Source organism: Lagenorhynchus albirostris, chromosome 20 (assembly GCF_949774975.1).
Source record: "Lagenorhynchus albirostris chromosome 20, mLagAlb1.1, whole genome shotgun sequence".
Taxonomy (NCBI): Eukaryota; Metazoa; Chordata; class Mammalia; order Artiodactyla; family Delphinidae; genus Lagenorhynchus; species Lagenorhynchus albirostris.
This window is the reverse complement of record NC_083114.1, coordinates 18,180,620-18,193,336: the sequence shown is the minus strand read 5'-3', so window position 1 is coordinate 18,193,336 and position 12,717 is coordinate 18,180,620. Positions and strand designations below refer to the sequence as shown.

General features: G+C 48.3%; 1 protein-coding gene and 1 non-coding gene across 3 annotated transcripts in view; both read left to right on the top strand.

Moving 5' to 3' along the window:
• The window catches only part of MYO1D (myosin ID), a 348,947-nt gene that overhangs the window by 330,393 nt on the left and 5,837 nt on the right, over window positions 1–12,717 (top strand). The window lies entirely within an intron of this gene.
• On the top strand, window positions 1,380–1,452 carry TRNAR-UCU (transfer RNA arginine (anticodon UCU)). The gene has a single exon. It is a non-coding gene; the product is annotated as a tRNA-Arg (tRNA).

The following is a 12,717-nucleotide window of genomic DNA, read 5'->3' as shown; positions in this document are numbered from 1 at the left end:
AATATGGCCCTAGGAGGTGGCACGGTTATTGCTTAAGGGGCTATCCATGGTCAAGCGAAGAGGCGAGACACAAGGGCAAGGGTCCCTTCAGCCCCTGTATCAACTGTTTAACCAACATTCTAAACATAAGGATCTCCTTCTTTAAAGCACTTGGCTCCATTAACAGACGTTCAAGGGGCACTTACTCCAAGCCAGGCATTGCCCTAGCCCCTGTGCCTATGTATAGTTTGTCCTTTTTTTTTTTTTTTTGCGGTATGTGGGCCTCTCACTGTTGTGGCCTCTCCCGTTGCGGAGCACAGGCTCCGGACGCGCAGGCTCAGCGGCCATGGCTCACGGGCCCAGCCGCTCCGTGGCATGTGGGATCTTCCCGGACCAGGGTATGAACCCGTGTCCCCTGCATCGGCAGGCGGACTCCCAACCACTGCGCCACCAGGGGAGCCCTATTTTGTCCTTTAACTCTCACCAAAACCCTTTGGAAAAGCATTACCACTGTTTATTATCCCAGTTCAGGAAACCAAGCTTCAAAGGGTAAGTGATCACCCAGAGCCATACAGCTGGATTCACACCCTAGACTGGCTGATTCCAAAGGCCTGTTCTCTCCACCAGGCCCCATTGTCTCCTGTCTCGATTAAGCAACATTCCTAGAAATACACAGAACCTGGAAGTCCCAGTCCCCGTGTCCTCCCTGCTGCTGCTGCCAGCTGCAGTGTCTGACTCCCGGGTGTGTTATAGCCAGAGTTCCAAAGGACTGGTTAGTATCCACGAGAAATCACTTTTTCCAGGCTCAGCAAGCAGTTGGATGTGCAAACCGCCCCTACATGGGAACTTGAACTAACTGTTCAGTAAACCATAATGTGCTGATTGTTGTTGGACAGTGACCAGTTTCCGGTTTCCTATAGGTCACCACAATTCTAGAGAATGTGACCTTTTATTTGCAGAGCAAGAATTAGGCCTTTCTTTTCCTCCCCAGCCCCCTGCCTTTATAATTTGCACTATTGCTCCTAGGAATACTGCTTTTAAAGTTTGGACATTTTCAGATAAAAATTGCTGGAAAGAATGGTGGGAAAAGTATCAACAAGTAGACCATTGATGGGCTTCCCTGGTGGCGCAGTGGCTAAGAATCCGCCGGCCAATGCAGGTGACACGGGTTCGAGCCCTGGTCTGGGAAGATCCCAAATGCCGCGGAGCAACTACGCCCGTGAGCCACAACTGCTGAGCCCGCGTGCCACAACTACTGAAGCCCGTGCGCCCTAGAGCCCGTGCTCTGCAACAACAGAAGCCACCGCGATGAGAAGCCCGCGCGCAGCAACGAAGACCCAAGGCAGCCAAAAATAAATAAATAAATAAATTTATATATATAAAAAAAGACCATTGAGACTTCCCTGGTGGTCTAGTGGTTAAGACTCTGCGCTTCTACTGCAGGGAGCTCAGGTTCAAACCCTGCTCAGGGAACTAAGATCCCACATGCCGTGGGGCGTGGCCAAAAAAAAAAGAAGACGACCATTGAATAAAAAGTGAGAAACGTTAAGGAGTTTAGGGTGCATGAGAATGGTACTCGGGCTGCTCACTTGCCATTTTAACACTGAACTGTCAAATTGGAGGCTTATTTGCTTAATATAGCACGGAATCAGGATAATATTGTAAATACTTACTTTATAGCAGAATTTGCTTACAAAATAGGTTTGGGAAACAATTTTGATATATGATCTCCCCACTGGATCACACAGTCCTTTAAGGGAGGGAGAACAATGAGGTATATGTTCCCCAGTGAGTCCTCATAACATGTAGCGAAACCCTTTGGATCATTTCCAGAGGAAGTGAAACTCAACATTGTCCAAAACCAAACTCACTCTCTGTTTCCTTCTCCATCACCCACGCTGACAACCTAGAGATGTGGAAGACGCTACCTTTTACCATCTACGTTCAGTGGTCACCAAATTCTTGCTCTGAAGCATCTCTCAAACTTGACCTGTGTCTGCCCTGTTAACAACCACAGCCCTTTCTTCCCTGATTTAGTTTCCTACCTGGTCTGCCTGCTTTTAAATGCCCCCATCAGTCTATCCTCCACACCACCTGTTTCCTATCAATTTCATGTATTCGCTCATTTATTAAATAAGCACCTACTTTATGCCAGACACTCTTAGGCACAGCGATAAGGAGGAGGTCCCATTCCCGTGGAGTTTCCCTTTAGGAAGGGGGTGGGAGCCATAGGAAGACAGACAGTGAAGAAGCCAAGAATCAAATAGGTCAGTTTCAGATAGCGGTAAGTGCACGGATAAAAACAAAGTATTATCTCTCTTCTCCACTCAAGGATCCTTAAGGGAGTCCCCATTGCTTGCAGAGTTAAGCCTAAACTCCTTGCCTGTTATCTACCCCAGCCTCTCTCCCACCACAGTCTCCAGACACAGTTGCATCCTGAACTACAGCCCCACGCTTGCCGTTCCCTGCATGTTCTCTAAATTTCACTTTTAGGCTTCAACAAGGTCATCTCTGTTCGTCCAAGTCCTCTTCACCCTCCAAGGGGCAGTTTGTCACCTCCTGTCTTTGGGTTTTGGAGATCTGGGCTGGGGAGGCCCAGGTAGGCTGCAGGGAGGAAGGGCAACTAGAGCTTGAGGGACGTCACTGGAGGGAGGAGAGATGCTGGCCAAGCTGGGCGAGGCCGCTAGGCTGAGGGTGTGCCGTTCCCCCGGGGATTAAGCACCCTGCCCCGAGGCTCTGGCTTCCTCCACGTGGGTGGGGAGCAGCGTGAGGAAGAGAGGTCAGGTCACATTCCGGACCGGGGTGCTGAGAGCCCAGTTTATTCCCATGATGCATCTGCATTTCAAAGCCTCAAGCTCCATGGCCCAAGAGGCTGCACCCAGCAGCAAGCAGGCAGAATCCTTCACTCCCCCCACACTGTGCTTCCTGAGCGCACCCTGCAGCCCTTTAATGGTGCCAACTTTCACGCCTTACGTAGTAGCTATTTGTCAGCAAGTCGGCCTCCCTCCCCAGACTCTGAGCTTCTTGAGAACGGAGGCTGTTTTATTATCTATCTTCTATCCCAGAGCCTTAGACTCAGATATTTGATGTAGGACATGTTTCAAGATAATGCCGAGGAATTCCTGAGCTCATGGCAAGACTTCTTCTTAGTTCCCAACCCTGTTCAAAAGTACCATCCTTAATCTTATTTAAGCATTCTTTCATGACTCTCTTTTCAGTGTATATGTCCCCTGTGTGTGTGTAGCTGCAAACCGCCTGAAATGCCCAGTTCTCGGATGGCAGAGACTGGGGTCCTACAAACTCCCCTGTGCAGTGGGCCACAGCCCCACACACATAGAAGCTCAGATGCTTCTTGATGATGGTGAATAGAACAGGTAGATACAGGATGGTATTCCAACAAACCACTAAAAATCATCTGTTCAAAGGAAGATGTGGGTCCTGGTTTGTGTTCAAGGCTTATTTAACACCTTCATTAATGATGTGAATAGAAAATAAACACCAATGTTCACAGACGGAGCTAACTTTGGAGGTACTGTTAGCAGAAGTATCAGGATTGGAGGAGCAGAAATGTAAGCAGGAAACAGCCAAGATGGAAAAAAAGAAGAAAAAGAAAAAGCTTAACACAGCAAAGAGAAAAAAAAATCTCTCAAACAGATATTTTTTGATAAAATAAAGCCCCAAAGACAGTAGAGCAAATCACTGAGATGAGAAGTTGAAGGGAGACAGAGAAAGAAGGGAGAGGTGGGAAGAGAGGGGAGGTCATGGAGGGTGGGGTGGACGCAGAGGACCTGAGCTCAGGCTCCAGAGCCGACACCCTCTTGTTGGAGGTGACGGGGCAGCGCCCTGAGGGGACACCACCCCTGCCCGTGATGCCGCTCGGTCCACAGCTGCCATCCCATTTGTTTTGTGGTAGAGGTTTGGTTTGGTGGTGTTTTGTTTTGTTGCTTCTGTTTTCTGTTCTTTCCTCATATCTGAGGGAGCGGTGGGTTTGTTCTTTTAGTTCAGTTTTGAAAGGTTTCATTATCCCCGGCATAAAGCATCAATTTGGACATTTTGGGAGGGACAGAGGAATGCAGCCTGTAAAGAGTCCAGATTCCAAATATATAAAGCCAAGTGGAGCGTCCTCACTGCCTTGGTCTCTGATGTTGGTGGAAGGGAAACAAATCCAAGGGCCGAGCAGCAGTCACTGGGCCTCTCAGGATGGGCTCAGCCCGGCCACGTCCAGCACACAGAGGCCAGGCCCGGGTCCGCCTTGCCAGGGGAGGGCCCCCGACGCACGAAGAATAGGAACCTTCTGGTTGACAAAACCAGAAACCAGGAGCCTCCAGAGAGCTACAGGCCTCCTCAGGGACTCCAGCTGGAAAGTCAAGATGCCAGTGTGCCGGGGAATAGTTTAAAAAAGTACCTGAATTCTCCAAGCACCAGGAGAGCACCCCTTCTTTGACAGCCTGGAATCAACCAGGCCTGGAAACACCAATGTAAAATGTCATAAATGCCCAGGAAGCGAACGACAAGTGGTGACAGTGGGGGTCATGGCTGTGGGTCAGGATGCCCCAACCTTAACACCATGACAGCAGATTCCAAATGCTATTTCCTGACTCGTAAGCACCAAGTATTAAAGAATTGCACGCAGCAGAGGTATTGCCCCACGCTACAGCTAGACACGTCCGTCCATCTGAGGTCTAAATGCAGTGGGGCAAAAAAATAAACCTAAATAAATAAACAAATGGAAGGGGGCTTCAATGTGTCACTCAAGAAACAGACACCACTTTGCAGCTGTGCAGAACTCCTCGACCTTGCTAAGCTTCTGTGCCCTCATCTATGGCGTGGGCATCATGACAGTGCCTCGCAAGGTGTCAGCAAGGATTAAATGAGATGATACATGTAAAATGTTTAATACGGCGCCTAGTGTGTGGAAAATTCTCCATCAGTGGGAGATGATGATTGTCAAGCTCCCCTCCCCCAATCCAAGACCCATTTTACAACTACACAAGACGCGCTGCTAAGTAGCACCAGCCATGGCCGGCAGACGGCTAAGTGATCCTGGGGCGTATCTGTTCATATGACTCCGGGTATCACTGAGAAACATGCATGGAACCAGTGTCTACTCATCTCCATTCAACCTCAAAAAAAAAAAAAAAATGACAACACGTTCATTGATGTAATTCCTGGAACTTCTTCAACCTTGCGTGTATGTTTCCAAAAATCCATGAGTCCAAACATTTGTCATCCTACGAACATTTTTGTTTCCCTGAGAACTTCATTAGCAATGGGGCAGCAGCACCTAATATGTGAGAGTTTGGATTTACAAAGCCGAGTAATGATCCACTTTGCAGAAGGGTTCTTTGGCTCCCGAAAAGCATCCCTGGAACAGTGAGCATCCCCAGGGCCTCTTCATCTGCCTTAATCACACTCTGTACCTCAACACACCCTTGCACAGAGCACAGTGCCAGGAAGGCACCTGCTCCCCAAAGCCCAGCCCCTGCTCACCGATGGCGCCAACTCACTTCTCAACAACACTGCTTTGAAGATGCTTGACATTGCCCTCAGGTCTTCTGGTTAGTGTCCGATGTCGGAGTGAGTCCCAACTGCTTTCTTAATTACGTCTCTTTCTGTGACAGTTATGGAACTCCTATTCGTATCAGATGCTGACCTAGGAGCTCTTGATCAGGGGATGAAAACTGCTCAGAAGCACTTAGTAAGTAGGGAGCTCAGCTAACGATTGTATCTATGACTGTTTTAGTGGCAGCGTGCACACAGGTTAAGACTTGGACTCCAGCCCGGGTGCCTGGGTTCAAATCTGGCTCCACCGTGTGACCTTGGCAGGTACTTAGCCTTGTTGGGCTTCATATCCTCTTCTGAAAATGGAACTTACTTCGTGCTGTCATGAGGATTTCATGAGTTGCTGTTTGTAAAGCACTTTGCAAAAAAGCATACAAGGACTTCCCTGGTGGCGCAGTGGTTAAGAATCTGCCTGCCAATTCAGGGGACATGGGTTCGAGCCCTGGTCTAGGAAGATCCCCCAAGCTGCAGAGCAACTAAGCCCGTGTGCCACAAATACTGAGCCTGCGCGCCACAACTACTGAAGCCCGTGTGCTGCAACTACTGAAGGCCACATGGCCTAGAGCCCGTGCTCCGCAACAAGAGAAGCCACTGCACTGAGTAGCCCGTGCACAGCAACGAAGAGTAGCCCCTGCTCGCCACAACTAGAGAAAGCCGGTGTGCAGCAAGGAAGACCCAATGCAACCAAAAATAAATAAAAAAATTTTTAAAAAGCATACGGTACTTATTATTATATTCTCCTTTTATTTGATTTCTATTTGTATTGCATTATAGTCAGAGAAGATAGTTTCAGTCAGATGCTAATTCTTAAGTATTTATTGAACCACCTTTTAGGGTCTGTTACCTATTCCAAGTGTACTTCAAAACAACGTGTGTTCTCTAATTGTTGGGCGTAGTTGAGCACACAAGCTTATTAATTGGGTTCAAATCTATGTTATTAATTGGGTTCAAGTCTATGTTCTTTTAATATCTGTAGATCTATACGTTTTGGGGAAAAGTATATTAAGATGGTTGACTATGTGCAGACATGTCATTATATCTTTGCAGAGCTCACGCCATCTCACACACACGTTTTTAACGTTTATTTTCTGGAGTGTATCTTCCTGGTGAACGACTCCTTAACAAAGGAGACAGTTACCTCACGAGTTCTCTTCCCCAGCCAGCTTTCTTGTGATTAACATTTGCCTTATGGACCTTGTTCCGTTCCCTTAACTTTTGTCATTAGGCTCTAGATGGGTCTCTTGCAAATAGTCTTATAGCTGCATTTCTCAGTTCAATCCGAGATCTCCCTTTTAACAGGGATTCACATCCATGTCAGTCTGTGTTTTCTCGTCCTCATGTTTCTTTGCTCCTTTTCTTCCCCTTTCCTCCCTTCCATTAAGTGAAGCAGACTTTCTTCTCCCCCTCCCTTCCTTCTACTTCTCTGGAACGTGTACGCGGCCGTCTCACGGTCTCATTTACCGTCCATTGCCATCATTCCGCAGCTTGTCTGTGGAGCCTGAAGTTCATCGGCCCCCCTACCCTCCTCCCAGATGAGACAGGGACCTTGAAATGCTTCCCTGGGGCCACACCCCGTCTCTCATGTTGTTCTTCTCCAAGATGTTGTCCAGCGTTGGTTTAACCACCCCCCCCCCCCGCAATAGCCATCTTCGTTGCTGCTGCGTTTACAGTGAACACTTAACTTAGATTGACCTGCACGTCTGCCTGCTTGTCTGCTCCCCACGCGTCGCCCACACCACTCTTTTCATCTGGATCCATTGTCTTTCCTGACGGACGACGACGGGTCCTTCTTCACCTGAGAGCTGAGCTTGCCCGACTTCCCCAGGTTCACCCTTGTTTTGTCTGAGAAAGTCTCCCTGTGGCACTCGCACTCAGGTGATGGGTTGGGGATAGAATTCTAGGTTGACGGTTATTTTCCTTAAACCCTTTGATGAGTCTGTGTTTTCATTTTCCCCCCTCATATTTGATGAGAAAGCCTGTTATTCCTTTGCAAGCAATGTCTCTTCTCGCTCTGGGTGTTCTTCAGGTTTGCTCTGCCTCTGGTGACCTGCAGCGGATCTGCTTTTCAAGAGGTCAAGAAAGCTTGAGGTTTCCGGTTTTTACTGAAAAACCTTTGTGTGTGTGTATCTCCTCACGCCATGGTTCCGTGCCCTTCTGCCAGGCTGGGAGGCAGACTCCTGGTGGGCTTTCCTAGGCCGGGCAGCCTCATGCTGACCTCAGGCCTGGTGCCCTCGCAGTGGCCTGCACGTCCTGGGCTCGGCATCTGCTGGCCTCCCATCCCCTCCTTCCTCCTGACTGCCGGAGTTTACCCCCACTTTCCTGCAACCTCCACTGGGGAGTTGTATTCACATCGGAGACACTTGTAAGCGGTCGGGAAAGCTTGTCAGCTCCGATCGTGCTGTTGGAAGCAGCACAGCACCATTGCCTGCTCAGAGCTTCGAGAGAACTGGGGACACAGATGAACACCCAGCTCAGCCTGGGGGTGGGGGTGGGAGGCGGGCAGTTCTGGAAAGCTCCAGGGAATGACTGAAGAGGTTTCAGCAGGGGGACGACAGGATCTTTTTCGTGCCTCTGATGACACTGTGTAGGACACGTTTGAAGTAGGGTGCCGGGCAAAGCGAAGACAGAGGAACGGGTTAGGAGGCTACGTCTGGAACCAGGAAAAAGGGGCTGAGGTTCTGGGCAGTGATGGTGGTAGTGGAGAGAGAATGAGAAAGTGAAATGAATAGAACTTGGTGCCCTGACCTGGGCAGAGGAGGGATCCAGGCTGATCCAGGCTTTCTGTCTCCGTGATGGGTAGATGATGCCACCTCTCCCCGGGACAGGCTTGACAGGAGGAGGGAAGCAGTTTGGGGAAAGGGCCAAGAGGATGAGCTCAGTGTTGGACATAGGAAGACTCGGCCGTCTGCGGCACGTTCAGGGGATTTGTCTGGTCGGTGGCTGCACATACGTGCTTGGACCTCTTGCTGGGACAGGGGACACCGGGTAATTGTCTGTCATTGAAACCACAGCATGGGTGACACACTGTAGGAGAATGTACAAAATGAAAAGGACTAAAGGTAAAACAATATTTAGGGAGTGAGGAAACAGAAACATACTCCTGCATGATTCCTGCTGCTTCTTGAGGTCTGACATGGCCCCTTCTGGAAGCCTACACCGGCCACCCACGCTTAGGTGGCCCCTGTGCGTATCTCGGTGTTTGTTAAACTTTGCCCATCCTCTCAGTGTTGACGGGTGCCTTGAGGTCGGGGCCTGCATCCCACCCATTTTGTGTTCACTCTCTCTGGACGAAGCCCACCTCATTGTGGGCGCTTGGTAAATACCCGCCAAGAGAAGGAGAGCGGGTGGGGGAGGGATGGGTGATGGGGGCCCAAGAGAGGAAAGCCCTGGGGGAAGGGGGTCCCTGACCCGAGGGCCAGGAGGGTTGGGGGATGGGCGGGGGTTCCGCCCACTGGGCCAGGAGCCTGCGCCGGGGGCCTCGCGACGAACGTGCTGCCTGCCTAGAACCATATAGTGACTGGAGTTTTATTTTCTAAATAAAAGTGGTGTCACCCCATCCCTCACCAGCTACAAACCCAGAGAGGACTCAGTAGATCGGAGATGCAACGCCCCCCCCCCCAGGATTGCTGGCCTCTTAGACTCGCTCTAGAAGTGACTGTGGTCGAAGTGTCCATTCGACCCTGACAAAAACAGAAGTAGCCCTTCCTAAAGGAGGATTTTGAAAGAGCTGCCCTCTGTGATTTGACATGAACAGAGGGACTTCCTTCTGGAAGGAAGCGAAACACACGGGGAACAGCTGCAGACATGGGCGGGCCACTGTCCTCAGGGAGAGCTGGAGACCCTGCCCTTGTGTCCCGGCGGCGTCCAGGTGGAGGGCCGCCTGTCCTGATGACGCTGGGGTTTATCGTGAAACACTCGCTCCGCGTATCACCCCTGGGAAAAGCATCTGTTTACGACCTGCCTGTGCTTGGTGCAAGGCAAGCTTCCCCACACACACACATCCTGTGACCAAACACAGAGAATGCTGCGTTAGTGCCGAAGGCTCTGGAACTGCTGGCCACTCCCCCAGAGGATCCGTGCACCAGGCCGCTGCACTTCACCTCACTCCCATCCCGGTTCCCTTTCAAGTGTTAGCGCTCCAGTAGGAAATGCCACTGGAATGCCATGGAGAAAAGAGGGTGGGCTCAAGTCCCAGGCTGCCAGGGGTAAGAGTCTTCTGCCGACCAGGGGTCTGTACAGGAGGGGACATGTTCTGGGCTGCTTCAGCCCCTGGAGAGACTTGTGATGTCCCACCCTGTGCAGGACTTTTCAAAGCGCGGCTGCACCAGCACGCCCGCGGATTTCTCTGATGAGCAGAGGACTGGAGGAAACGGAAGCAAAGTAACTTGATCAAGGCCATTTGCCTGCAATGATAGCTTGGAGCAGATGAAACAAGATGAAAGTCCCCGAATTCCACAGTTTGCTGAGCCATTAAATCCTGTAACAGAAGATGGGGAGGAAAGCCCCTCCCCCTTGCGGCCAGCCAGCCTCCATCGCAGCTGTCACCCGCAGCTATAAAATCTCCTTTCTTTTCTTGAAAAAATAAGGAGGGTGCTCTGGTTCCGTAAAGATTTCCAGTGTGTGAAGCGCCAGCAGGAGATGTCACCGGACCCCCTGGGGTGTCCACTCCCTGTGTGTTGCTCGGGCCCTGCCACTGCTCTGTCTCCAAAATAGGCACAAGAAACCCCTCACTGGCCTTAAAACCATTTTGGTTTGAACTTAAAATGGGGAGAAAAAACATGGTTTGAGGGCAAGTTCTGATTTTTCCTTTAGATCAACCCATTTCAAAAAGATTATTGCGTGGACTTCCCTGGTGATCCGGTGGTTAAGAATCCGCCTTCCAGTGCAGGGGACGTGGGTTTGATCCCTGGTCAGGGAACTAAGATCCCACATGCTGCGGGGCAACTAAGCCTGCACGCTCTAGAGCCCGCGCACCACAATTAGAGAGAAGCCCTCACGCCGCAATGATAGATCCCACGTGCCGCAACTAAGACCGGACGCAGCCAAAAAAAAAAAAAAAAAATTTAATTATGATAAAATACCCATAACTTAAAATTTACCATTAGTCACAGTTAGTACATTCACAGTGTTGTGCAACCGTCACCACTGTCTAGCTCCAGAATATTTTCATCACCCCAAAAGGAAACACCCTGACACCCTGACTCCTCTGCTTTCTGTCTCTGTGGACTTGCCTGTTCTGGACATCTCATATGAGTGGAATTACACACAGTATGTAGCTTTCTGTGTCTGACTTCTTTCACTTCGCATAATGTGTTCAAGGTTCATCCGTGTTGTAGCAGATGTCATTACTTCATTCCTTTTTATGGCCGAATAATATTTCACTGGATGGATAGACCACATTTTGTTTGTCCCTTCATCAGCTGATAGATATTTGGGTTATTTCTACCTTTTCTTTTTTTCTGAAGTATAGTTAATTTACAATGTTGTGTTAGTTTCAAGTGTACAGCAAAGTGATTCAGTTATATATATTATTACATATTATGTATATTTATTATATATTATATATATTTATTATGTATCATATATTATTTTCCAGATTCTTTTCCATTATAGGTTATTACAAGATGTTGAGTATAGTTCTCTGTGCTATACAGTAGGTCCTTGTTGTTTACTTATTTTATATATAGTAGTGTGTATATGTTAATCCCAAACTCCTAATTTATCTGTCCCCCCATTCCTCTATCCCCTTTGGGAACCATAAGTTCGTTTTCTATGTCTGTAAGTCTATTTCAGTTTTGTAACTAAGTTCATTTATACGATTTTTTTAGATTCCACATATATAAGTGATATCACGTGATATTTGTCTTTCTCTGTCTGGCTTACATCACTTAGTATGATAACCTCTAGGTCCATCCATGTTGCTGCAAATGGCATTATTTCATTCTTTTTATGGCCAAGTAGTATTCCATCGTATATATGTACCACATCTTCTTTATCCATTCATCAGTCAATGGACATTTGGGTTGCTTCCATGTAAATAGTGCTGCAGTGAACACTGGGGTACATGTATCTTTCTGAATTATGTTTTTCTCTGGATATATGCCCAGGAGCAGGATGATACTATAAAACTCCTAGAGGAAAACATAGGCAGAACACTCTTTAACATAAATCGTAGGAATATCTTTTTGGATCTGTTTCCTAGAGTAATAGAAATAAAAACAAAAATAAACAAATGGGTTCTAACTAAACTTAAAAGTTTTTGCACAGCAAAGGAAACCATAAACAAAATGAAAGAACCTACAGTATGGGAGAAAATATTTGCAAACGATGCTACCAACAAGGAATTAATCTCCGAAGTATACAAACAGCTCATGGAGCTTAATATCAAAAAAAAAAAAAAGAAACAACCCAATCAAAAAATGGGCAGAAGACCTAAACAGACATTTCTCCAAAGAAGACATACAGGGACTTCCCTGGCGGTGCAGTGGTTAAGAATCCGCCTGCCAATGCAGGGGACACTGGTTCTAGCCCTGGTCCAGGAAGTTCCCACATGCCGCGGAGCAGCTAAGCCCATGCACCACACTACTGAGCCTGTGCTCTAGAGCCTGCGAGCCATAACTGCTGAGCCCGTGTGCCACAACTACTGAGCCCGCGTGCTGTAACTACTGAAGTCCATGGGCCTAGAGCCCGTGCTCCGCAACAAGAGAAGCCACTGCAATGAGGAGCCCGCGCACCGCAACGAACTAGCCCCTGCTTGCTGCAACTAGAGAAAGCCCACGTGCAGCAATGAAGATCCAGTGCAGCCAAAAAATAAATAAAATTAAATAATTTTAAAAAGACATACAGATGGCCAAAAGGCCCATGAAAAGATGTGCTAATTATTAGAGAAATGCAAATCAAATCTACAATGAGGTATCACCTCACACCAGTCAGAATGGCCATCTTCAAAAGGTCTACAAATAATAAATGGTAGAGAGGGTGTGGAGAAAAAGGAACCCTCCTACACTGTTGTTGGGAATGTAAATTGGTACAGCCACTATGGAGAACAGTATGGAGCTTCCTTTAAAAACTAAAAACAGAGCTACCATATGACCCTGCAATCCCACTCCTGGGCATATATTAGGAGTTTTATAGTATCCAGTCTTACATTTAGGTCTTTAATCCTTTTTTTTTTTG